The following is a 25,710-nucleotide window of genomic DNA, read 5'->3' as shown; positions in this document are numbered from 1 at the left end:
TACATACACACAATGGAATAGTACTCTGTCATAAAATAGAATGAAATATTGCTATTTGCAGCAACACAGATGAACCCAGAGAGTATTATATTTAGTCAAGTCAGAGAAAGATAAAAGTCACTTATATATGGAATCAAAAATATATATAAATTAATCTATGTACAAAACAGAAACAGACTCACAGACAGAGCGAAAAAACCTATGGTTACAAAAGGGGAAAGGGAGAATAAATTATGTGTATGGGATTAACAAATACAAACTACTATATATAAAATAGATAAGCAGCAAGCATTTACTGTATAGCACAGGGAACTATATTCACTATCTTGTAATAACCTATAATGGAAAATAGTCTGTATATGTGCTATGTATAGATATCTGAATCACTTTTCTGTATACCTATAACTAACATAATATTGTTAACCAACTATACTTTAATTAAAAAAAAAAACAATGAGATAACATTTCATTCCCACTGCTGCTGCTGCTGCTAAGTCGCTTCAGTCGTGTCTGACTCTGTGTGACCCCATAGACGGCAGCCCACCAGGCTCCCCCGTCCCTGGGATTCTCCAGGCAAGAACTCTGGAGTGGGTTGCCATTTCCTTATCCAATGCATGGAAGTGAAAAGTCAAAGTGAAGTCGTTCAGTCGTGTCTGACTCTTAGCAACCCCATGGACTGCAGCCTACCAGGCCCCTCCGTCCATGGGATTTTCCAGGCAAGAGTACTGGAGTGGGTTGCCATTGCCTTCTCCCACTAGGATGATTAAAAGCAAAAAGACAGAAAATAACAAGTGCTGGCAAAGATGTGAAAAAATTAGAACTCTCACTTATGGCTGGTGAAGTTCTAAAATGGTTCAGTCATTTTGGAGAAGGAAATTGCAACCACTCCAGTATCCTTGCCTGGGAAATCCCATGGACAGAGGAACCTGGTGGGCTACAGTCCATGGGGTAGACTGGAGAAACTTGGTACAGCATTTTGGAAAACTGTACGGCAGTTCCTCAAAAGTATTAAACACAGAATTATACATGGCCCAACAATTCTACTTCTAGTTACATACCCAAGAGAAATGTAAGCATATGTTCACACAAACAATTGTATATATAAAACAGATAGATAGTGGGAATCTGCTGTATAGCACAGAGAGCTCAGCTTGATGCTCTATGGTGAATTAGAGGGGTGGATAGGACAGGGTGCAAGGTCCAAGAGAAAGGGAAATATGTATGGATGTATGTATGTGTATGAGTGTGTGTATACATAGCTGCTCATGCTGTTGTACAGCAGAAATTAACACAACATTGTAAAGAAACTATACCCCAATTTAAAAAAAAAAAAAACTGTTCTTAGCACCATTATTTATTATAGCCAAAAAGTGAAAACAAAACTGATACATGCTATAACATGGATGAACCTTAAGAACTTAATGCTAAGTGAAAGGAGCCAGTTTCAAAAGACTGCCTATTGTATGATTCCACTTACATGAACTGTCTAGAACAGGCTAATTTACAGGAACTGAAAACAGATGTGTGGTTTCCAGGGACTAGGGGCAAGGGGAAAATGCAGAGTGACTGCTAATGGGTAATTTTTTTTACAGGGGTGATAAAAATGTTCTTGAATTCTAGTTGCGATTGTTGCACAAGTTTATAACTTTACTAGAAAAACACTGAATTATATACTTTTTAAAGATGAGATATATGGTGTTCAAATATCACTTTAAAATTGTTATTTAAAAAAGTAGGAAAGACATAACAGACAAAAATGCCCATGCTTCACTCTACCCCAGCCAGTCCCCTGCATTCTCCCTCCTCCTTTACCCATCGTTGATCTCCTCGTGTGCTTTCCTTCTCTCTCTCTGACCTATTCCCTCCATCTCAATCACTCGCTCCCCTGGAATCTGTGGTCTGGCTCAGACTGGGATTAGAAATCCCCTGTTGCACACCCTGGCTTTGCATTTAAAGGACTCTGAATTGCTGAGGCGGGGGATGAGGGGGGAGTCTTAGTCACTCTTTGTGACCCCATGGACTGTAGCCCACCAGGAACCTCTATCCATGGAATTCTCCAGGTAAGAACTCTGAATTGCTGGGAGGAGTAGAGAACCACCCAAAGAGTTAAGGGGTGGTAGTGCCAGTGGATCTATAATGAACAGAGTTCTCTCCGTGGCCCCTCGGGGCTTTCAATTTGTCTAAGAAAGGAAAGGGCCTGCTATTCCCCTCCTCCTGGGACTTCCTAAACTACAAGTTAACTTCAGAACCTTTCAACCTAGACTTCCTTATTTCAGGGCTCTCTCTTCCTCTCTCTAGCCCCCCATTGAAGTACCTCCTTCTCCCCAAAACTCTCTCCTCCTCACCACCTTTCTCCTTCCTCTAACTCTAGCAGCTTTCCTTGAAACCCCCTTCTCTACCCTATTTATCCCCACATCCATTCCCAGGATCTCTGCTGCTGCATCTCCAGGGCCCACCATCCCAAACCTGGTCACAGAACAAGAACATATAGGCCTTTTGAGCCACGTGGTAGTCTCTCAAAGAATTAAAGAGCCAAAGCATCTGACTCTTTGCAACCTTATGGACTGCAGCCCACCAGGCTCCTCTGTCCATGGCCTATATGTTCTTGTTAGTCTCTCAAAGAATTAAAGTTCATCACCAAATTTACCCTGCAAGGTACAAAATAGATAAAAGGATATGGATAATATGGATATAAAGGATGATATGCATTTCTAGCTCCTGAAAACTGAAATGGGCTTCCAGGTGGCGCTAGTGGTAAAGAAACCTCCTGTCAGTGCAAGAGACATAAGAAACTCGGGTTCCATCCCTGGTTCCGGAAGATCCCCTAGAGGAGGAAATGGCAAACCACTCCAGTGTTCTTGCCTGGAGAATCCCCATGGACAGAAGAGCCTGGTGGGCTATAGTCCCTAGTGTTGCATAGAGTTAGACAAGACTGAAGCGACTTAGCGTGCATGCAGGCACGAAGACTGAAATGTGTTTACTGCCTATATTCTTCTCATCTTCCTCCTAATGCCCTCAAGCTAGTACAGTAGTATCTAACAAGGTTAGAAGGAAGGTCAAGCTTTCACTTCTCTAATAAGTGAATAAAAGAGGTAGATAAATCCTCTTAAGAGCTTAAAATTTTGTTAAGCAGAAGAAATTAACTGAACTGATTCTAAGACCATGAAAGTGACCATTTTACATCATTATAGACCACAGCCACACCCACAAATATTCTCTAATGACTGGTATTACTATACTTTTCACCCCTGTGTATGACAATCCCTCCTACAATTATGAGGATTTCCTATGAACTGATCAAACTGATTGATTAATTGATTGGGTTAGACAGTTCTAACCCAATTTCTCTTCACCTCCCCTCAGAGGTAGGGGTATCTGATACTTTATATTCCCTGTCTCCAGGCTCCCAGACCCCTGGAAGTAAGCCCACATGGCTCATTTAGACTCAGATAGAAAGAACAGACAAGTTAGCTTCAAACCAACAACAAAAGGGGCTTCGGTGCCTCCCCTCTCCAGCTGCCCTAGGACTGAGAGCAGGGCCAGCATTACAGATCCGTGGCTGTGTGTGCCATGTGCTTGGTTTAATGCCCTGATGTCACTGTCCTGAAATTCTTAATTACTTTTGAACATGGGGCCATGCATTTTCATTTTGCTCTGAGCCCTACAAATTATGTATCCAGGCCTGATAGGCAGTTATTCATGAGAAAAGCAGACACATGCTAAGTCAGCTTTGGTCCTCTTCTCTTCCCCACCCCCCTCCCCCATTTTGTCATCAATTTCCCTGGTCTTCTGCTCCTGACATAGCAGATAGAAAGGGAAAATGTAAGGGAGAATTGAAAAGGATATATTTTTCTCAGTGCATGGGTGCTAAGTCACGTCAGTCATGTCCAACTGTGCAACACTATGCACTGAAGCCCATCAGGCTCCTCTCTCCATAGGATTCTCCAGGCAAGAATACTGGAGTGGGTTGCCAGTCCCTCCTCCTCCAGGGGATCTTCCTGACCCAGGGATGGAACCCATGTCTCTTACATCTCGTGCATTGGCAGGCTGGTTCTTTACCTCTAGTGCCACCTAGGCGTAAGTAATCAGTTCAGGGTCATTATTCTGCACTGCCTTAGGAAAGATGACGTTTCTTCAGATTTTCTTTTTAAGGAAGGAAGAGACAATCTTGTAAGATGAAAAACCATTTTGTATGTGCAAATGTGGTCTGTGTGTGTGTGATATGTGTGCATGTATTAGAGAAGTGGCATCTACTGTGTGCCAGATCTTGCAAGAGGAACTTGCATTCATTCATTCCTCAGAACAAACTATGAGGTAAATATCACTATTATCCCAATGTACAGATGGAGTAAACAAAGCTTAGAAAGATTAAATAACTTGTCCCATATCCCACTGCAGGCCAGGGGCACAACTGGGCTGACTCCAGACCCAATCTAACCATAAATCTCATGCATTCCACCACTAGGCTGTGCAGCCTGGGCTTGGCAGGGAAGGGGCAGGGGATGGTTAGCAGGTGATTTCCATGGGAAATAATTATTAAATGCTGATGATATGCCAAGCATTTTACGTCTATGTACCCATTTAATCCTTGTAATTCTCTGTGAGATGATGCTTTTTCATTTCCATTATACAAGTGAGAGGAAACTGAGGCATAGAGAGGTTACATAAATTGTCAGAGATCACACTGCTAGCGAGTGTTGGAAATCGATTTTTAAATCACACTTTAAAGTGATTTAAAAAGATTCTGAACTTTTAACCAATACTTTATTCTGCCTCAAGGGAGGAGAAATTACCTAATAGACTATAACCCAAGATCTCTTCTGATGATAAAGAAGCATGGAAAGATTTACCCTGTTCTTGACTTAAAATCAGCCCTTTTCCTGAATTGACACGAGAATGCCCTGATGTATTTCCCACGACCCACCACGCAGACACTGACAAACAGAATACCTCCCTGCTCCCACCCCCCATAAGCAGTTACCATGTCTTTATCTCCCCCTGTCTCCTCCAGTATTCCTCTACTATTTCGTGAAGACATGCCTTTCTCCCTTCTCCCTCAGTCTTCAAGGGTCTCTTAGCAGCAATACTTGACTGTTGATGTAAGAGACACAAGAAAGTGGGTATCCAGCCCACATGTGTTGATGGCCATCTCCTCACTTTCCCCACCAAGCCACACTGCCCTTCCTCAGCATGGGACCTGCTCAACTAGAGCAAAAGCAGTTTACTCAAAACAAGAGCAATGGTCTGAGAGGAACAGTGGCCAGTGGGAGAATTTCCAGATGAATATAATGACCTTCAGGTCCTCCTGTGTTTTTTTCAGCCCACGATCTCCCCCTTAGTCTTTGCTACATCGAGCACCTTTTTTAAACAAGAAAACTGTTGCTTTCTCTTCCCAGAGTAGCCACAGCGGAGGAAACCACACACTGACCTATATGTAGAGAAGACCTTGACATATGTGGTTTTGAAATGTGCTAGTTAAGCAGGGGTTGGGTCACTAATCTTAGTATCGCCGGATTATTTCACTGGTTTTTCGTGCAAGTTCTAGAGATAGGAGGGGTTTTTCCCTGATGGGGTGTTGAGGAAAAAGAAGAATGAAGAAGGGGAATTACTCGTGACATTCACCTTCCCACTCTATCAGGTGGTTTGGTAAAATAATTTCAAAGGACAATGCTCAATAATATTAAGAGTTCTGACCTCCATAGTGGACTGAACTGCTATAATGTAGCATTCAGAAACAAGGTTGAATTACTTTCCCTGCAAAACCCCTGCTGCTGCTGCTAAGTCACTTCAGTCGTGTCCGACTCTGTGCAACCCCATAGACGGAAGCCCACCAGGCTCCCCCGTCCCTGGGATTCTACAGGCAAGAACACTGGAGTGGGTTGCCATTTCCTTCTCCAATGCATGAAAGTGAAAAGTGAAAGTGAAGTTGCTCAGTCGTGTCCGACTCTTAGCGACCCCATGGACTGTAAGCCCACCAGGCTCCTCTGTCCATGGGATTTTCTAGGCAAAACCCCTAGAGTGAGCCTAAAGCAGCTTTTCAGTAAGTATCTGAATTAGTAATAACTTGTATTTGTTTCTTAATTTCATGGATGGATTTTTTCTTCCTACTTCCTTAGTCACACCATAAGCTACGTAAGGGAAGGAACACTTTCATAATTCTGTTGCACAGTTACACATTTCACAATTCTGAGCATATTATAGAAATCTACAATCAAAGATATCCAAGAAAAATCTGGGAGAAATAGATTTCACCAAGAGATTGTGGCACAGTTTTCCTTGAAGCACTTGGGACATCAGAACTTTTCCAGGTTTCCAGGGGTACAGACTGTTAGTCTGCTTAGCCATCTTGAGATGGAACAATGCTGTGTTTGGGGTTTATGATAAGAAAAGGAAATCACACATCAGGTTCTTCAAATCAGACATTTAACTGCATAAGGATTATAAGTGAACAAAGAAACTAGGTATGAGTACAATTTGAAAGGGAAATACCAACCAGAGAAGTTTAGATTGGACAAAATTCTACTCTCTTGAGGTGTGCTCTTCATCTTTGGGGCCCAAATGAATTTAAGAGAAGTAAATGTTAACTCTCACATCCTACTTTTTAAAATAATAAGCTTTCACATTTGCATGCAATTTTATATTTTTCAAAGTATTTTCATATCCATTATAAAATTAGAGTTCATGGGGACTTCCCTAACTTTATAATGGATATGAAAAGACTTTGAAAAATAAAGAACTGAATGCAATGTGAGTTTCCCTGGTGGGTCCAGTGGTTAGGACTCCACCCTTCCACTGCAGAGGGTACAGGTTCAACCCCTATTGGAGGAACTAAGGTCTTACATGCCTCATGGTATGGCTAAATAAATGCAATTAAAATTGAATAAAATTTTAAATTAAAACTTGAGTTCATGTTGATCTAAAAATCTTGCTGTTCAGTCGTTCAGTAGTGTCCGACTCTTCGCAACCCCATGGACTGAAGCACAGGCTTTCCTGTCCTTTACCATCTCCCAGAGTTTGCTCAAACTCATGACCACTGAGTCGGTGATATCATCCAACCATCTCATCCTCTGTTGTGCCCTTTGCCTCCTGCCTTCAATCTTTCCCAGCATCAGGGTCTTTCCCAATGAGTCTATGGGTTCGCACAGAGTCAGACATGACTGAAGCAACTTAGCAGCAGCAGCAGCAGAGCTCGTACCTGACTAATACAAGCACCATCTGAGTTAATAACCTTGATCTTTTTCTGGATAGCTGAGATCCTGAGGAATGAAATGGAGTGATAAATTTAGTTGTTTCTAATATCTTCTGCAGATAGTGTATAATCTTGGGAAATATTGCTTTGTTAGGTCTTTCAGTAGTTTTAAGTTTTATTCTGCATCACCTATAACTCCTTATGAGAAGCCTCTTCTATTAGAGAGCCTACTGTTTCTAAGACAGGACCAGCTAAAAATCTCGGTTTTCTTTTCTAGCACATATGCTGGTTTCTATTTGAAAAGTGACATTTATTTACACCCTGTGGAGCTCTTATCTTGCTGTAATATCTCATTCCACATTAACATAAAGGTCAGAACTTAGGGGGAAATGTATCTCACAGATATCTGACAAAAAGCACCAAAATAAAAGAAAAATGCTGCCAGGACAGAAACTATTCCCCTCTCAAAATTAACCAGAAAATAGTAACAATGTAACCAAATGCTAACAAGTGATTACACCCACAGGTAGCATTTACACAAAAAGGAACTTTGCCACGTGATATAATCCAAGGCCTTTCAGGAAAATGTGTAAGTGTGAGTTCTGCCTTAGAAGACCCTCAGATGAATTACCACATATCTGTTTCAGGTTCTAAATCTGATTAATTCTTTAACTACAAACTGAGTAGCAATCTACTGGGTAAAGTATTATTCATAAACACCTTATATAATCCTCATAAGAACTTCATGGAATAAGTTTTATTGCCTTGATTTTTCAAATGATAAAATGAAGTTCAAAAAGTTAGATGATTCACCTAAAGTCACACAACCTGTAAAAGGAAAATCCAGAACTTCCTCTGGGGTCTTGAGATCCAAACTGAATTCCCTTCCCGCTGAACTGGGACTGGTTTCCATACATGAGGGTACAATTTCTTTGTGTCCAGACAAATGTAAGCAGACTATTGGTCAAGTTGTGACTGAATCATTTCATGTACAGGCACAAGAAAAGGAAGAGAAAAAGTAGAAGAGGGAGTGATGTAGCAGAAGGAATTTCTCAAAGTTTAAAAACAGCAAAGGTTTCTAAAAAGTTGAATTAAAGATAAGAAGCAGTTTTCTTTAAAACTTTCTTTTAATAGTTCATGCTTCATTGTCTGTCTGTCTTACTTATTCAAATTTAAGATCTTTTAATTTCTAACCCAGTGTACCAATCAGGAAGTAACTGGTATCAATTTTAAGTGAAAAAAAAATGTTTATACAGCATGAAATTTAGATCATATATTTCTAGAATTGTATTACATTTGTCTGGAATTAAATAATTTTCCTGCTCTCAGGGGGGTCATGTGCAAGTTAAATTAAGCTCTCTGAAGGCTTCTTTTAATAATGTCAAACTTGGCTGAGAATCATTTCTTGTTTAATTGTCCCTAATTTCTTCCATGTTTAATGATATCCAGATAAAAAAAAAATTCTTCTGGTTGTTTTAATGAAGGAAATCATCACTGAATATTAACAATTTACTAAATGTGGTGCTGATTAGAAGGAAAATAGGAAAAATTAGAAGATAGCCAGATTATGAAAGATCCAACTCAAACTACACCCTAAAAAATATGTTCTCTTAAAGATATATCAATGCATTTTTCAAGGCTGTTATGCCCACATCACATCTTTTTCCTAATTTCTTTACCCCTGTAGATTATAGTCACCTATGGGTATTTCACCCCCATTTCCAATTAAAAGCACAAAAGAATCACAGAATCTAATAATTTGGAGTCAAAAGGAATCTCTCAGATGTTACTTGCTTCCAGGGTGTATTTAAAGGTAGCATTGATAGCTATTTGTTGCAACATTTATGAAGTTGGGATTCGAACTTTCTTTTTAAAAATAAGTTATGATTTGGAGATGGCAAATTCGGGTGAACCAAGAATCCCTCTGATAACCTTCACACCCAAATTCAGCTTGTTAGAAGGAAGGGGATGAGATAAAGGGATGAGAAGAGAGAAAATCCTTAATCTCCTTACAGGCAGTGAGTTACTATCAAGTACTGAAGTGGGGAAGGGATGTGTGTATCATATAGAGAAAAATCTATTGTGAAATCGGCATTAAGAGACATCATGGCCATAAGTAAAGTTTTAAGTTTGCCTATGACTCTGCTCCCCTTCCTGCAGGATATTGTTCCTGTAATAAGCCAGTCAGTGAAAAACAGCAGCTTGTTGACACTTTTTAAATGTGTGGTAATAGAGGAATGAGAAGAAAACAGTTTGTGTAGTCCAAGCCAACTCTCATATTTCAAAAGAAAAACAAAAAATATATAACTTCCAACACCTCATCCAAATCCTCTCAGCTCAGCTTCTCAACTAAAGGTAAATGGTCCTTTCAAAGACTAATTTGGAATACTTCACTTTGATTGGCCTGTTTTCATCAAGAAATGTTCACAGAATACATCTTCTGACTATGCAATGTCCACATCAGATAAGTTAGAATGCTTATGAAACTCACCATTTTGAAGGAGTTGGACACCATATGGTTTGTTATTCCTGGATCCAGATGCACCTGTCTAGTAATCAGTTGAATTCTTCCCCTCCGCCACCCTTAACATGAAGAAAAGTCAATTCCTTCTCAGCTCTATGACCTTCTCTCTTCCCTGGATCTCATCCCATTGTCATCTTGTATCTTCACTCTTTACCTTCTTTCCAGCTTCCTCCATTCTCCAAAGCAGCCACTACACTCTTTTCTCTGCCAGTGTGATTAAGGCATGAAATCCAATTGACACACGATATTTCAATGAAGTCCATATTTATTGCCTGGTAACAAACAACAAAATATAAACAATGCAGTCATCTTACCTTCTAGAGAAGTTAGGTCATTCATTAAATTTCAGTAGGCTATGAACTATGCCTCTCCAAATGTCTGCAGTTACTTCAATTCTAAATGTTAGAAAGAAAACAAATCTTTAAGGCTGGCCTTGTATGAAAGCCACTGACCCCTTCAGTGTGATATGGGACCCTAGAAGGGGTTGGGGGAAGATGGCAGGGGTCTGAAAGATGAAAGAATAAATGCTGTAGAATCACAGAGCTACTAGAAACTTCAAGAGATCACTTGACCCAACTGCTTACATTTTACAGATGAAAACATACAGTGCCATAGACTTTTAAGAGGTTGTTCAAGATCACCATGCTAGCTAGAAGTTGCCAAGAGTTAATTCTCTGATGCAACAATATTTTGGCTTATTTTTTATTTATACTACTTCTATTTTTTTCCATTTTATTTATTTATTTTTTTAATGTTGAATTTTATTTTTTTTTAATTTAAATTTATTTATTTTAACTGGAGGCTAATTACTTTACAATATTGTATTGGTTTTGCCATACATCAACATGAATCCACCACGGGCATACACGTGCTCCCCATCCTGAACCCCCCTCCCACCTCCCTCCCTGTACCATCCCTCTGGCTCATCCCACTGCACCACCCTGTATCCTGCATCAAACCTGATTTATTTCTTATATGATATTATGCATGTTTAAATGCCATTCTCCCAAATCATCCCCCCTCTCCCTCTCCCACGGAGTCCAAAAGACTGTTCTATACATCTGTGTCTCTTTTGCTGTCTCGCATACAGGGTTATCGTTACCATCTTTCTAAATTCCATATATATGCATTAGTAAACTGTATTGGTGTTTTTCTTTCTGGCTTACTTCACTCTGTATAATAGGCTCCAGTTTCATCCACCTCATTAGAACTGATTCAAATGTATTCTTTTTAATGGCTGAGTAATACTCCATTGTGTATATGTACCACAGCTTTCTGATCCATTCATCTGCTGATGGACATCTAGGTTGCTTCCATGTCCTGGCTATTATAAACAGTGCTGTGATGAACATTGGGGTACACGTGTCTCTTTCCCTTCTGGTTTCCTCAGTGTGTATGCCCAGCAGTGGGATTGCTGGGTCATAAGACAGTTCTATTTCCAGTTTTTTAAGGACTCTCCACACTGTTCTCCATAGTGGCTGTACTAGTTTGCATTCCCACCAACAGTGTAAGAAGGTTCCCTTTTCTCCACACCCTCTCCAGCATTTATTGCTTGTAGACTTTTGGATTGCAGCCATTCTGACTGGCGTGAAATGGTACCTCATTGTGGTTTTGATTTGCATTTCTCTGATAATGAGTGATGTTGAGCATCTTTTCATGTGTTTGTTAGCCATCTGTATGTCTTCTTTGGAGAAATGTCTATTTAGTTCTTTGGCCCACTTTTTGATTGGGTCGTTTATTTTTCTGGAATTGAGCTGTAGGAGTTGCTTGTATATTTTTGAGATTAGTTGTCAGTTGCTTCCTATGCTATTATCTTCTCCCATTCTGAAAGCTGTCTTTTCACCTTGCTTATAGTTTCTATTTTTAAACGGGGAGTCATACTATTAATACCACACCAATCATACGCTATATTGCACATAACCAAATTCCTTTTTCTTTTACCCTAATATTAATAACTAGACCTCATTTTTTACCCACTTCATATCTTACCATTCTCTCTTTTTTCTAGAATACATGTGACCTACTAATCTCATTTCATCTCCTTGGTTTGGCAAATTTGGAAGTGACTTCTGGCCCCACATTGGGCTCTGACCTTGTACCTGATATTCATTCAGTCTCTACTTAAACTTTTATCTCAACATACAATGCTCCAAAGTGCTTCCATTCTCTATCTTCTCAACTTTGTTCCTCCATTCACTTCCTAGTTCAGTTCAGTTGCTCAGTCACGTCCAACTCTTTGTGTCCCCATGAACCACAGCATGCTAGGACTCCCTGTCTGTCATCAACTCCCGGAGTTCACTCAAACCCATGTCCATTGTAATGGTGATGCAATCCAACCATCTCATCCTCTGTTGTCCCCTTCTCCTCCCGCCCTCAATCTTTCCCAGCATCAGGGTCTTTTCAAATGAGTCAGGTCTCTGCATCAGGTGGCCAAATTATTGGAGTTTCAGCTTCAACATCAGTCCCTCCAATGAACACCCAGGACTAATCTCCTTTAGGATGGACTGGTTGGATCTCCTTGCAGTCCAAGGGACTCTCAAGAGTCTTCACCAACACCGAAGTTCAAAAGCATCAATTCTTCAGCACTCAGCTTTCTTTATAGTCCAACTCTCACATCCATACATGACTATTGGAAAAACCATAGTCTTCACTAGATGGACCTTTTTTGGCAAAGCAATGTCTCTGCTTTTTAATATGCTGTCTAGTTGGTCATAACTTGCCTTCCAAGGAGCAAGCATCTTTTAATTTCATGGCTGCAGTCACCATCTGCAGTGATTTTAGGGTACTCAGAAATAAGTTAGATAGAGCCCTGTTTCTCTCCCAATCCCTATCTGAGCTTGCATAAATCCCATAGGATGGATGCTACATTTGAAGGGATTCAGGGGACAAATGATCAGTATGGATTCCTTGCACTGGGTACAACTCCTGGATTACAGATCCCTCATAACAAGGACCTCTACCCGGAAGCCCTAGTGTAAGTCTGCACATCAACAACTCTAACCCCTGAACCAATGCAATGGAGACTCACAAAAATCTGAGTTGCCACACCCTCAACAACCAATATTCCCTCAAAAATGTAACCCAGATTTTCCTGGTGGTACAAAGGATAAGAATTTGCCTGCCAGTACAGGGGACACAGGTTCGATGCCTGGTCCAGGAAGATTCCAGATGCCTCTGAGCGACAAAATCTTGTGTGCCACAGCCGTCTGCCTACAGCCTATGCTCTGCAACAAGAGGAGCCACCACAACACGTAGCCTGCACACAGCAGCTAGAGAGTAGCCCTCACTTGCTGCAACTAGAGAAAGCCCAGGTGCAGCAACAAAGACCCAGCACAACCAAAAGTAAGTATATAAATAATCTTTATTTATATATGTATATAAATCTCCATAAGCTATCTCAAGCTATGACTGACTCTAAAAGAACTGAAGTGTGTTTACTTACAGGGATCTCTCCAGAAGGCATTTGGGACCAGGTGTCTCCACCATAGTGGAGCCCACTATACTTCACCTTTCTAATGTCCCTCCTCCCGTGTTTGAAGCCCCTTTGTGGTCTAATCTCTCCTATGCGTCCACCATTAGAGATATTCTGTGCTGCCCCTCCTTCATGCCTTCCCTAACAATCCTTTTCTACAGGACCTCTCCTCATTGTCAATCACTCCTCAGACACATCTACAACTGTGTCCCTCAGAATTTCTCTAGATTCAAAAGACTAAAGTCAGTCACCCAGTCTCTTTTACTCTTCCATTTCTCTCACTCAGCTACCCTCCCTATACCTGCTTTTCATCTTAACCAGATCCACCAATCTAATAACCCAATCAAGTTTCTCCCAGTTAGCCCTTTCAGACTCACTTCCTTCCCTATCTGGCATATTGCTCTAAATAATAAAAAGCACAGTACACCATTCCTGGGCAATCTTGCCCATTTCTATTGGAGAAGACAATACCAGATATTTTGTCTCCAACCCAGATCTCCTTCTTAAACTCTAGGTTGAGGTATTAAAGTAACTGGCCTTTTCATAGACACCAAAAACTCAACATCTTCATAACTGACACAAAACTATTTTTCCTAATAGTCTTGTTTTCCTGAAATAGAAAGAGCTTCTTGCATCCAGTAGGGAGAGAACTACTTCCATCAATACAATGACAACTGCCTGGCTGTTGAATAACCTAAACAGAAAATCCAAATCATAAAGTATACTTCCTGACTGCTTTCCCCTGCTACTGATAACTTAAGAATGCATAGACTTAGACCTTTGGGCAGTTATTTAACAAAAACTTTTAAGTAGGGCTGCTTTCAGAAAACAGTGATAAAATTAACCCAAAAGATTGCAGCTCTAAAAGCTACCCACTGTCTTAAACATGTTGTTTGGTTACACATATGTTGGTCTTTCCACTGTGAATCCTGATAGATTTGCTCTCTCATATGATCTGATAAACTGCCTTCAACTCTTTAGTCTGGTATTTCAGATACAGCTTGCCTATCATCTTTGCTCTTTGAATAATTTTTGTTCAATTATCCAGTCCAAGCCACACCTTCCTTCTAAGTAATTTTTCTCTTGTCTGGTGACCAACCTAAGAAACCAATTTGTTGTTATTCGGTTGCTCAGTCATGTCTGACTCTTTGCGACCCCATGGACTGCAGCACACCAGGCATCCCTGTCCATCATCATCTCCCAGAGCTTGCTCAAACTCATGTCCATCAAGTCGGTGATGCCATCCAACCATCTTATCCTCTGTCATCCCCTTCTCCTTCTGCCTTCGATCTTTCCCAGCTTCAGGGTCTTTTCTAATGAGTCAGCTCTTTGCATCACATGGCCAAAGTACTGGAGCTTCAGCTTCATTATCAGTCCTTCCAGTGAATATTCAGGATTTGTTTCCTTAGGATTGACTGGTTTGATCTCCTTGCAGTCCAAGGGACTCTCAAGAGTCTTCAAAAGCATTAATTCTTTGGTGCTAAGCCTTCCTTGTGGTTCAACTCTCACATCCGTACATGACTACTGGAAAAACCATAGCTTTAACTATATGGATCTTTGTCAGCAAGGTAATGGTTGCAAGTCTGTAACTAATTTAATCTTTACTTATTCTTTGCCTGAGTCCTTCACTAGAATGGAAGTTCTGTAAAGTCAATAATATTTTTATTTACCATGTTTTTATCTTCAGTGCTTGTAACAGTAGTTGGTGCATAGTATGTGGCCAAAATAAATATTTGTTGAGCACATGGAAAGAAGTGAGATGGCTTTCAGGCTTGTAGATGGTGACTGATAGTTGAAGAAGAATAATAGGATGGGACTTAAGACCTTTAGCAGCTTAAAACTAAGAAAAATTAAAATAATACTAGGAAGGAAAAAGTCAAAGTATAGGTATCTGTGGGGTTGCACAGAGTTGGACATGACTGAAATGCATAGGACAAGTCTCTGCCCAGAGGCAGAGACCTAAAGGAAACTAGATGATTAAAAGGCTCAGGAAAACCATGCCTACCTAGGACTTCAAAGTAGAAGTAACTCTCTGATCATAGCAATAATAAGATTTGGAAAGGACTTTCACATGAACAAGATCAGACATGCGCTTTTTCGGGAAGGGGGATTTGGAGGAGAGCACCTTTTTGTTTCAGCACCAAAGATAAACTCTGAGACGTGTTCTTGTCTGAGGAACTGAGATTATCATGGACTTTTTCAACCTCTTATCCTGCATGGACAATTGCATCTCCTTTCCTTTCTGGAGAACTTTTTTCTGATCTCAGTTTCCCCCTATTTCCTTATAGATCTGGTTCTGCTGATGATTCAGTTTCTCTTGCTACCTCTTTCTCAATGTCTCTATTATCTATAAACTTGGCCATTTCCTTCTCTCCTAAATGTATTAACCTAATATTACACAGCATCCACACAGAAGGAAATGGCAACCCACTCCAGTATTCTTGCCTGGAGAATCCCATGGACAGATGAGCCTGGCAGGTTACAGTCCATAGGGTTGCAAGAGTTGGATACAATTTAGCAACTTCACCACCACCACACAGCATCCATGCAAGACACTTTCCTAATTCTTATCCTCCTCTTTGAGGTCAAGCTTATAGAAGGAGCAGATTATGCCTCCTGTATAATTTTTTTCCTTCAGGTCCCATCACTCAATAGAAACCCACTCTAGCAATACCAACAAAATCCCTTAACTGTCAAATGCAAAGGGCTATTTTCAATGCTTACCTAATTGATTATGCTATCACATTGTTTCCCAAAGAGAATTCCTTGGGTTCTAGTTCTTTGTGCTATTATTCAGACTAGTTATGTAAGAAAAAGAGGGAGAGATTTAAGGTCAAATAAGCTTTGGAAACATTACATTAGAAATTAAAATGTATAGGTTTCTTAACATCAACACTTTTCAAAGACATTAATATGCTAAATTGTTGTGTGATTCTGCAGGAAAAGTAAGTAGACTTCAGCATTTCTCTCACTTAGTTGCCCACAGAATCTTTTTCCAAATAGTATTTCATGGGAGGATTATTCCTTGGAATAGCCTTTGAGAAACACTTCTTATCCTTTAACATAGGTGACCACTACTTTCAATATTTTTTCCTCCTCGGATTCTATGATATGCTGTTTCTACTGTCTTCTTTCTGTTCTCAAACTTTGCTTCCTCTACTCAACCCTTAAACTTTAGTTTTTTCCTTGCCTTTGTCCTAGGTCTCTTTCTACCTATGTTCTTTTTGAAAGTGAAAATGTTAGTTGCTCAGTCGTGGTCAACTCTTTCCAACTCCACGGACTGTAGCCAGACTTCTCTAGCTACAGGCTTCTCTGTCTGTGGGATTTTATAGGCAAGAATACAGGAGTAGATAGCCATTCTCTTTTTCAGGGGATTTCACAATGAATCCGGGTCTCCTGCTTTGCAGGCAGCTCTTTACCATGGGTGATCTCATTTGCCATCTTGATTTTAGTATTTACTATGAAGTGATGATCCTCAAATCTATATTTTTAACCAAGATCTCTCCACTGCATTCTCCAAATGCCATACAAGGTCTCCTTAACATTTCCACTTGAATATATTCCAAATTATCTCTAACTCAGCATGTGCAAAGTTTTTCCCCAAACCCCAATCCTTTTCTTGTGTTTCCTATTACATTGAGAAGCACCACTAGTCATTAAATCATCTAAGTTAGAAATCATCTAAGATTTTCCTGCCTTGCTCTTCACATATTCAATTCAGTTCAGTCACTCAGTCATATCCGACTCTTTGAGACCCCATGAATCACAGCACGCCAGGCCTCCCTGTCCATCACCAACTCCCGGAGTTCACTCAAACTCATGTCCATCGAGTCGGTGATGCCATCCAGCCATCTTATCCTCCTGCCCCCAGTTCCTCCCAGCATCAGAGTCTTTTCCAATGAGTCAACTCTTCGCATGAGGTGGCCAAAGTACTGGAGTTTCAGCTTTAGCATCAGTCCTTCCAATGAACACCCAGGACTGATCTCCTTCAGAATGGACTGGTTGGATCTCCTTGTAGTCCAAGGGACTCTCAACAGTCTTCTCCAACACCACAGTTCAAAAGCATCAATTCTTTGGTGCTCAGCTTTCTTCACAGTCCAACTCTCACACCCATACATGACCACTGGAAAAACCATAGCCTTGACTAGATGGACCTTTGTTGGCAAAGTAACGTCTCTGCTTTTCAATATGCTATCTAGGTTGGTCATAACTTTCCTGCCAAGGAGAAAGCGCCTTTTAATTTCATGGCTGCAGTCACCATCTGCAGTGATTTTGGAGCCCCCCAAAATAAAGTCTGACACTGTTTCCACTGTTTCCCGATCTATTTCCCATGAAATGATGTTATCAACCATCAAATCCTATAAATATCCAAGCTGTCTTAATTCTACAGATATCTAACCTATTCAAATTTCTCCATTTATTGAGCAAATATTTACACACTAAGAACTAACTCTATGGGCTTCCCAGGTGGTGCAATGGTAAAGAATCTTCTTGCCAAGGCAGAAGGCATGAGTTTGATCCCTGGGTCGGGAAGATTCCCTGGAGAAGGCAACACACTCCAGCATTCTTGCCTGGGAAAATCCCATGGGCAGAGGAGCTGATGGGCTACAGTCCATGGGATCTCAAGAGTTGGACATGACTAAGCAACTGAGCATGCATGCACTAACTACACTCCAGTCACAAGTCTAAGTACTTTGGACACAGCATCTAATGAAATAGATACCTTATACCAAAGGACCTATATTTTGGTAGTGAAAAAATAAACCTTATATAGGTGTTAAAGGCTGAATGTGACTCCCCCAAATTCACAAATTGAAGGGTTAACCTCCCAGTATCTCAGAATGTGACTCTATTTGGAGATAGGATCTTAATAGAGGTAATTTAGTTAAAATAAAGTCATTGATGTGGGCCCTAATTGACTGGTGTCCTTATAAGAGGAGGAGTTTAGGGCACAGACATATACAGAGGGAAGACCATGTGAAGAAACATGGAAAAGACGGCCATCAACAAGTCAAGGAGAGAAATAGAAGAAATCAACCGTACTGACACCTTGATCTTGGACTTCTAGTCTACAAAATTGTGAGAAAATAACTTTGTTGTTTAAGCTGCCAATCTCTAATGCTTTGTTTTGGCAGCCGTGGCAAATTAACCCACCATGTAAACAAATTTTTAAAAAGAAAAATATCAATGATTAAAATTGTTGTGAAGGAAATAAAATAGAGATTTGATAGCAAAGTCAGATGCTCAGAGACAGGGACCAACCAGCCTAGCACATTCTGGGGTGAGCAGGATGAGGGAGAAAAATCTGAGCTAGAAGGTCAAGGTGACAAGAGATGACACAGAGAGAGGCAGGACCAGATCCTAAAATGGACCTTTTACCTATTTTTGTACTTAAGGTTTTCATCTTTTTTGCATTGTTTTTTAGGATAATTTGAATATTAACTGTACTCATTGTCTAACTATAACAATACCCAGTTGTGGATGTGACTGGTGATAGAAGCAAGGTCCGATGCTATAAAGAGCAATATTGCATAGGAACCTGGAATGTCAGGTCCATGAATCAAGGCAAATTGGAAGTGGTCAAACAAGAAATGGCAAGAGTGAACGTCGACATTCTGGGAATCAGCGAACTAAAATGGACTGGAACAGGTGAATTTAACTCAGATAACCATTAGATATACTACTGCAGGCAGGAATCCCTCAGAAGAAATGGAGTAGCCATCATGGTCAACAAAAGAGTTTGAAATGCAGTACTTGGATGCAATCTCAAAAACGACAGAATTATCTCTGTTCGTTTCCAAGGCAAACCATTCAGTATCACAGTAATCCAAGTCTATGCCCCAACCAGTAATGCTGAAGAAGCTGAAGTTGAATGGTTCTATGAAGACCTACAAGACCTTTTAGAACTAACACCGAAAAAAAGATGTCCTTTTCATTATAGGGGACTGGAATGCAAAAGTAGGAAGTCAAGAAACACCTGGAGTAACAGGCAAATTTGGCCTTGGAGTACAGAATGAAGCAGGGCAAAGACTAATGGAGTTTTGCCAAGAAAATGCACTGGTCATAGCAAACACCCTCTTCCAGCAACACAAGAGAAGACTCTACACATGGACATCACCAGATGGTCAACACCAAAATCAGATTGATTATATTCTTTGCAGCCAAAGAAGGAGAAGCTCTATACAGTCAACAAAAACAAGACCAGGAGCTGACTGTAGCTCAGATCACGAACTCCTTATTGCCAAATTCAGACTTAAATTGAAGAAAGTAGGGAAAACCACTAGAACATTCAGGTATGACCTAAATCAAATCCCTTATGATTATACAGTGGAAGTGAGAAATAGATTTAAGGGACTAGATCTGATAGATACAGTGCCTGAAGAACTATGGACTGAAGTTCGTGACATTGTACAGGAGACAGGGATCAAGACCATCCCCATGGAAAAGAAAAGCAAAAAAGCAAAATGGCTGTCTGAGGAGGCCTTACAAATAGCTGTGAAAAGAAGAGAAGCGAAAAGCAAAGGAGAAAAGGAAAGATATAAGCATTTAAATGCAGAGTTCCAAAGAATAGCAAGAAGAGATAAGAAAGCCTTCCTCAGCAATCAATGCAAAGAAATAGAGGAAAACAACAGAATGGGAAAGACTAGTGATCTCTTCAAGAAAATTAGAGATACCAAGGGAACATTTTATGCAAAGATGGGCTCGATAAAGGACAGAAATGGTATGGACCTAACAGAAGCAGAGGATATTAAGAAGAGGTGGCAGGAATACACAGAAGAACTGTACAAAAAAGATCTTCATGACCCAGATAATCACGATGGTGTGATCACTCACCTAGAGCCAGACTCCTGGAATGTGAAGTCAAGTTGGCCTTAGAAAGCATCACTACGAACAAATCTAGTGGAGGTGATGGAATTCCAGTGGAGCTATTTCAAATCCTGAAAGATGATGCTGTGCAAGTGCTACACTCAATATGTCAGCAAATTTGGAAAACTCAGCAGTGGCCACAGGACTGGAAAAGGTCAGTTTTCATTCCAATCCCAAAGAAAGGCAATGCCAAAGAATGCTCAAACTACCACACAATTCTACTCCTCTCATACGCTAGTAAAGTAATGCTCAAAATTCTCCAATCAGGCTTCAGCAATATGTGAACCATGAAATTCCAGTTGTTCAAGCTGGTTTTAGAAAAGGCAGAGGAACCAGAGATCGAATTGCCAACATCTGCTGGATCATGGAAAAAGCAAGAGAGTTCCAGAAAAACATCTATTTCTGCTTTATTGACTATGCCAAAGCCATTGACTGTGTGGATCACAGTAAACTGTGGAAAATTCTTCAAGAGATGGGCACACCAGACCACCTGACCTGCCTCTTGAGAAACCTGTATTCAGGTCAGGAAGCAACAGTTAGAACTGGACATGGAACAACAGACTGGTTCCAAATAGGAAAAGGAGTTTGTCAAGGCTGTATATTGTCACCCTGCTTATTTAACTTATATGCAGAGTACATCATGAGAAACGCTGGGCTGGAAGAAGCACAAGCTGGAATCAAGATTGCCGGGAGAAATCTCAATAACCTCGGATATGCAGATGACACTACCCTTATGGCAGAAAGTGAAGAGGAACTAAAAAGCCTCTTGAAGGTGAAAGAGGAGAGTGAAAAAGTTGGCTTAAAACTCAACATTCAGAAAACAAAGATCATGGCATCTGGTCCCATCACTTCATGGGAAATAGATGGGGAAACAGTGGAAACAGTGTCAGACTTTATTTTTTTGGGCTCCAAAATCACTGCAGATGGTGACTGCAGCCATGAAATTAAAAGACGCTTTAATTTAATGGACCATTTAATTTAATGGAAGAAAAGTTATGACCAACCTAGATAGCATATAGAAAAGCAGCGACATTACTTTGCCAACAAAGGTCCATCTAGTCAAGGCTATGGTTTTTCCTGTGGTCATGTATGGATGTGAGAGTTGGACTGTGAAGAAGGCTGAGTGCCAAAGAATTGATGCTTTTGAAGGGTGGTGTTGGAGAAGATTCTTGAGAGTCCCTTGGACTGCAAGGAGATCCAACCAGTCCATTCTGAAGGAGATCAGCCCTGGGATTTCTTTGGAAGGACTGATGCTAAAGCTGAAACTCCAGTACTTTGGCCTCCTCATGCGAAGAGTTGACTCATTGGAAAAGACTCTGATGCTGCGAGGGATTGGGGGAAGGAGGAGAAGGGGACAACAGAGGATGAGATGGCTGGATGGCATCACTGACTCGATGGACGTGAGTCTGAGTGAACTCCGGGAGTTGGTGATGGACAGGGAGGCCTGGCGTGCTGCGATTCATGGGGTTGCAAAGAGTCAGACACAACTGAACAACTGAACTGAACTGAACTAGCCTTTTAAGAAGTACTCTTTGTTACTTTAAGATGATAGAAATATCTATAATGATGAAGACCAGGATGCACTAATCCTGGTCTCCAACTCTTCTCTGGGTTGTCATCATTGAGTAAATTCAGGGTGTGCCAAATCAGAAGTAAAGGTTTATTCATGAAGCCCAATAACTCCCATAGTAATGAACTCCCTGCTAAAACACTCACCGTGGACCTGAGGTCAAAATGGGACTTTCTTAAGTCCAGAGCCTGGGAGAGTCAATCAAGTCTGTTAAGATGACATAAATTGTTACCCAGCTGCTTCACAGGCACATCAACAGTAGGACAGAGAAACCAAGAAAGCCCAGGAGAGTAAAGTTCTGTCTGTGCCTGCTTCCAGAGGGCAAACTCCAGCACTGACCCTGGTACAGCTCTCATACAGAAGGAGGAAGAGGAAGGAGCACACTGTTCTTACCTACCCATGTTGCACTCAGTGCAGGGGAAAGCAGAAAGTCCATTCCTCTGCTCTAAGACACAGGACCCAGGCCAGAGGACATCAGACTCTTCCCCATAAGACTAGCTATTCCTTCTCCCTTGGAGACAAGCATGTAAGAGGTGGAAAGAAACACAGAAACCCCCTTGCATGTACTTCCCAGAAAGGATGGAAGGGTTGATGGAACTTCCTTTCCACGGGGACCACAGAAGAATATGAAGTGGGGAGTAAAAGAGTCTTCCGCTAGAATCCACCTAAGTTTTCTGTTAATAATTTCAGAAATCATCACACTTTCAGGTTTCATATTAATAAACAAACATGCACGCATATTCACCCTACTCCTCCATAAACTGAGGTTACATTGTAGGCTGAGGCTGATGGGTGGGAAAAGGTTGTGAGCCATCCTGAAGGACCATTTTCTGAGCTAGAAATTTAGCTATTTTAAAAGACTGTGTTTCACGTAATACATCACAGGCCCTCTGAATTTGCTTGAAACTTATGTAGAGGTAGGTCTATTTCATTCTTCGGCAGCCAAGGCAAAAATAGCAACAGCAGCAGAAACAGTGAGTTCCTATCGACCCTCTACTGGGCACAAGTTGTAGGGTGCTGGGTAGAAAAGAGTGTAAAGTTCTGTTCCTAACTTCAAGGTCTAGTCAGGGAAGTCACTGTGCTTAGGACTTGCCTTGTTTATAGAGTTTTCTCTCCTAGATTGACTTCCCTGGTGGCTCAGATGATAAAGCATCTGCCTACAATGTAGAAGAGCCAGGTTCAATCCCTGGGTCGGGAAGATCTCCTGGAGAAGGAAATGGCAACCCACTCCAGTACTCTTGCCTGGAAAATCCCATGGATGGAAGAGCCTGGTAGGCTACAGTCCATGGGGTCGCAAAAAGTCCGGATATGACTGAGTGACTTGCCTTGTTTATAGAGTTTTCTCTCCTAGATTTTTATACCAGCAAACCTACTAGACTTGAAGACAAGATGAAAGGATGCAGGGAAAACTTACAATTATCTGGTGCACAGATATAACTAAAACTCACGTGGTAGGCACAGTTCTAAGGAAGTGCCCCACCCTTCTCTGAGATTCACCTCCTGGCCATTAAACTCTAATCTAGGCACTGCTGTGAAGAGATTTTGTAGATGGAATTAAGTTCACTCATTAGCTGAGCTTCCCCTGGAGGAGGAAATGGCCACCCACTCCAGTATTCTGGCCTGGAGAATCCCATGGACAGAGGAGCCTGGAGGGCTTCAGTCCATAGAGTCACAACTAGTCAGACATGACTGAAGCGACTTAGCATAGCACATCAGCTGAGCTTAAAATAGGAAGATGACTCTGGATTATCTGGGTAGGCCCAACATAGTCACATGAGCCCTTAAAAGCAGAAGTGGAGGCAGAGGATTCAGAGAGGTGTGGCTAAAGAGGTGAGCGGAGGCCAGATGAGGCAGAAGGGGAAGGTCAGAGGGGTTAGAAGCTTGAGGACTCAACCCACATGGTTGCTGGCTTTGAAGATGGAGGAAGGGGGCCATGAGTCAGGGAATACTGGTGGCCTCTAGAAACTAGTAACATACCCTGACCAATTGCAAACAAGGAAACAGATCCCTCAGGCCAACATGCAACTGGACCTGGCCAAATCCTGAATGAGCCTGGAAGCAAGCTCCAGACCCTTGTTGATGCCTCATCTCAGTCCTACGAGACTCAAAGTCTTGGATGCTGTGACTGCATCTCTGTGCTTCAGAACTACAAGATAATAAATGGGTGCTAAACTGCTAAATTTGTGATAACTTGTAATAGCAACACTAAAAAATTGATATAGCCCAAGAAAGTTATTCTGTTATGAGGCTAACAAAAAGAGAAGCTGAACAGAGAAGGGAGCAGAGGAGATTGTGTATCCCTTTGCAAAATTTTATATAAATAGCACTGAGTAATGCTGGGAAAGACTGAAGGCAGGAGGAGAAGAAGACAACAGAGAACAAGATGTTTGGATGGCATCACCAACTCGATGGACATGAGTTTGAGCAAATTCTGGGAGTCAGTGATGGACAGGAAAGCCTGGTGTGCTGCAGTCCATGGCGTTGCAAAGAGTTGGACACGACTGAGTGACTGAACTGAACTTAACTGAATTAATTATGATTTCTCTTCGCATTCTAAAGAAATGCTCACTTTTGTACCTAATTGTATTTTCCTCATTTTGTATACTACTTTATATAAGTTTCTTGTTGTCCACACTTGGATCTTCTCCAGCAAGGATGAATGTTCATGTAACAGACTTCTTTCTCCCATATTCTTGGATCCAAGGACAGTTTTGGTAGAGGGGTGGGATGCAAAGGAGGTGGGAGGAAGGTCCAAGAGGGAGGAGATATATGCATACATATAGCTGATACACTTCGTTGTGCAGCAGAAACACAACACTGTGAAGCAATTATACTCCAATAAAAATAAAGAGCACTGAGTTTCTTAGTTGATACTCTTGTCTTTCAAGAAGTAAGCCTTATGGCAAAACCAATACAATATTGTAAAATAATTAGCCTTCCATTAAAATAAATAAATTAAAAAAAAAAAAAAAAAAGAAGTAAGCCTCTGTCTGGACTCAACACTAGGGAAAGATGTATTTTCAAAATATTTAAGTTAAGCAAATGCCCGCTAGCATCCTATCCTACACCTTTTAAAAAATAACAGGATGCCTGTCAAGACCAAAAATAAGAAGGGTGTACCTTGAGGATTTTGATAGATAATGTTATTATTCTTTCAAACATTCCAGTTCCCCTTTCTGTAGTATTCTTCCCTGCAGGATTATATGTTACCCTCCATGACATCAGGCCTAACCGTGTAAGCTTTGGTTCATCAAATGCAAGCGGAAGTTATGCTTGCCACTTACAAGCAGAAGTTTAAGAGCTAGCATGAAGTTCACTGGGGACCACTTACTTCTTCCATGAGCCTAGCAACGCCCCAGATAGAGGCTGCATCATCATTCTGGGTCTCACAATGAAGATAGGGAGCAAGAGCCTCAACTGACCAGTGATGGAAATGTAAATTGAGCAAGAAATAAACCTTTGTTGATAGGAGCCACTTGGATTTGGAGGTCATTTTTTATCATAGTATAATTGAGCCAAGCTGACTGATGTAGGTGTAGTCCTAGAAATGTCAACCCCTTTAAAGTCTAGGAGTCAGTAAGCAAGTCAGTCTGAAGCAAACCTTTCTGTTCACTGTGGGTAAATATAAAAGGTTCCTCTTGCTTATGCAAAAATAAGCTGGATGACATTGTCTGGGTTAGGGATGTGACAAATTGCCTCGAGTAATAAGTGTACTGGTTAAAGAAGGATAGACTCTTCTATGATAACAATTAGACCCCTAAATCTCAAGACTTCACAAAATAAAGACATATTTCTCATGCTCCCAAGAGATCGTGCAGACTGACTACTTTCCTATTAATAGGTGACTTTCCTCTAGGCAGTGACTCGGGGATCAGGCTATTCCCTTCTCATGGCTTTACCATCTTGGAATTCTTTACTTTCAGCCATGCAGATAAAGCAAAGGGCATGTGGAAAGGTTTTATGGAAAAACCTGGGGACAATAGAGCATGTGGGCCCATATTCTCTGTGTGTTTCTCATCACAGTTTGCACCTTGAAGCAAGGAAGGCTGGAAAATGAAGTCTTCCTATGTGAACGGGAGGAAAGTGGT

The 25,710-nt window shown here is 41.0% G+C and overlaps 1 long non-coding RNA gene across 28 annotated transcripts in view; it reads right to left on the bottom strand.

Moving 5' to 3' along the window:
• LOC129653031 (uncharacterized) overlaps positions 1-25,710 on the bottom strand; it is a 438,049-nt gene that overhangs the window by 354,410 nt on the left and 57,929 nt on the right. For 27 of the 28 annotated variants that reach the window (XR_008714913.1, XR_008714921.1, XR_008714931.1 and 24 more), the window contains one exon: positions 9,681-9,985. This is a non-coding gene — a long non-coding RNA (uncharacterized LOC129653031). Of the gene's footprint in view, positions 1-5,913; positions 6,363-9,680; positions 9,986-25,710 lie in introns of those variants that run through there. The other variant, XR_008714925.1, reaches the window with a different exon arrangement.

The sequence above is a fragment of the Bubalus kerabau genome, chromosome 5, assembly GCF_029407905.1.
Source record: "Bubalus kerabau isolate K-KA32 ecotype Philippines breed swamp buffalo chromosome 5, PCC_UOA_SB_1v2, whole genome shotgun sequence".
NCBI classification, from domain to species: Eukaryota; Metazoa; Chordata; class Mammalia; order Artiodactyla; family Bovidae; genus Bubalus; species Bubalus kerabau.
Note: the sequence above shows the minus strand (reverse complement) of the source record. Positions and strands in the feature narration are given on the sequence as shown.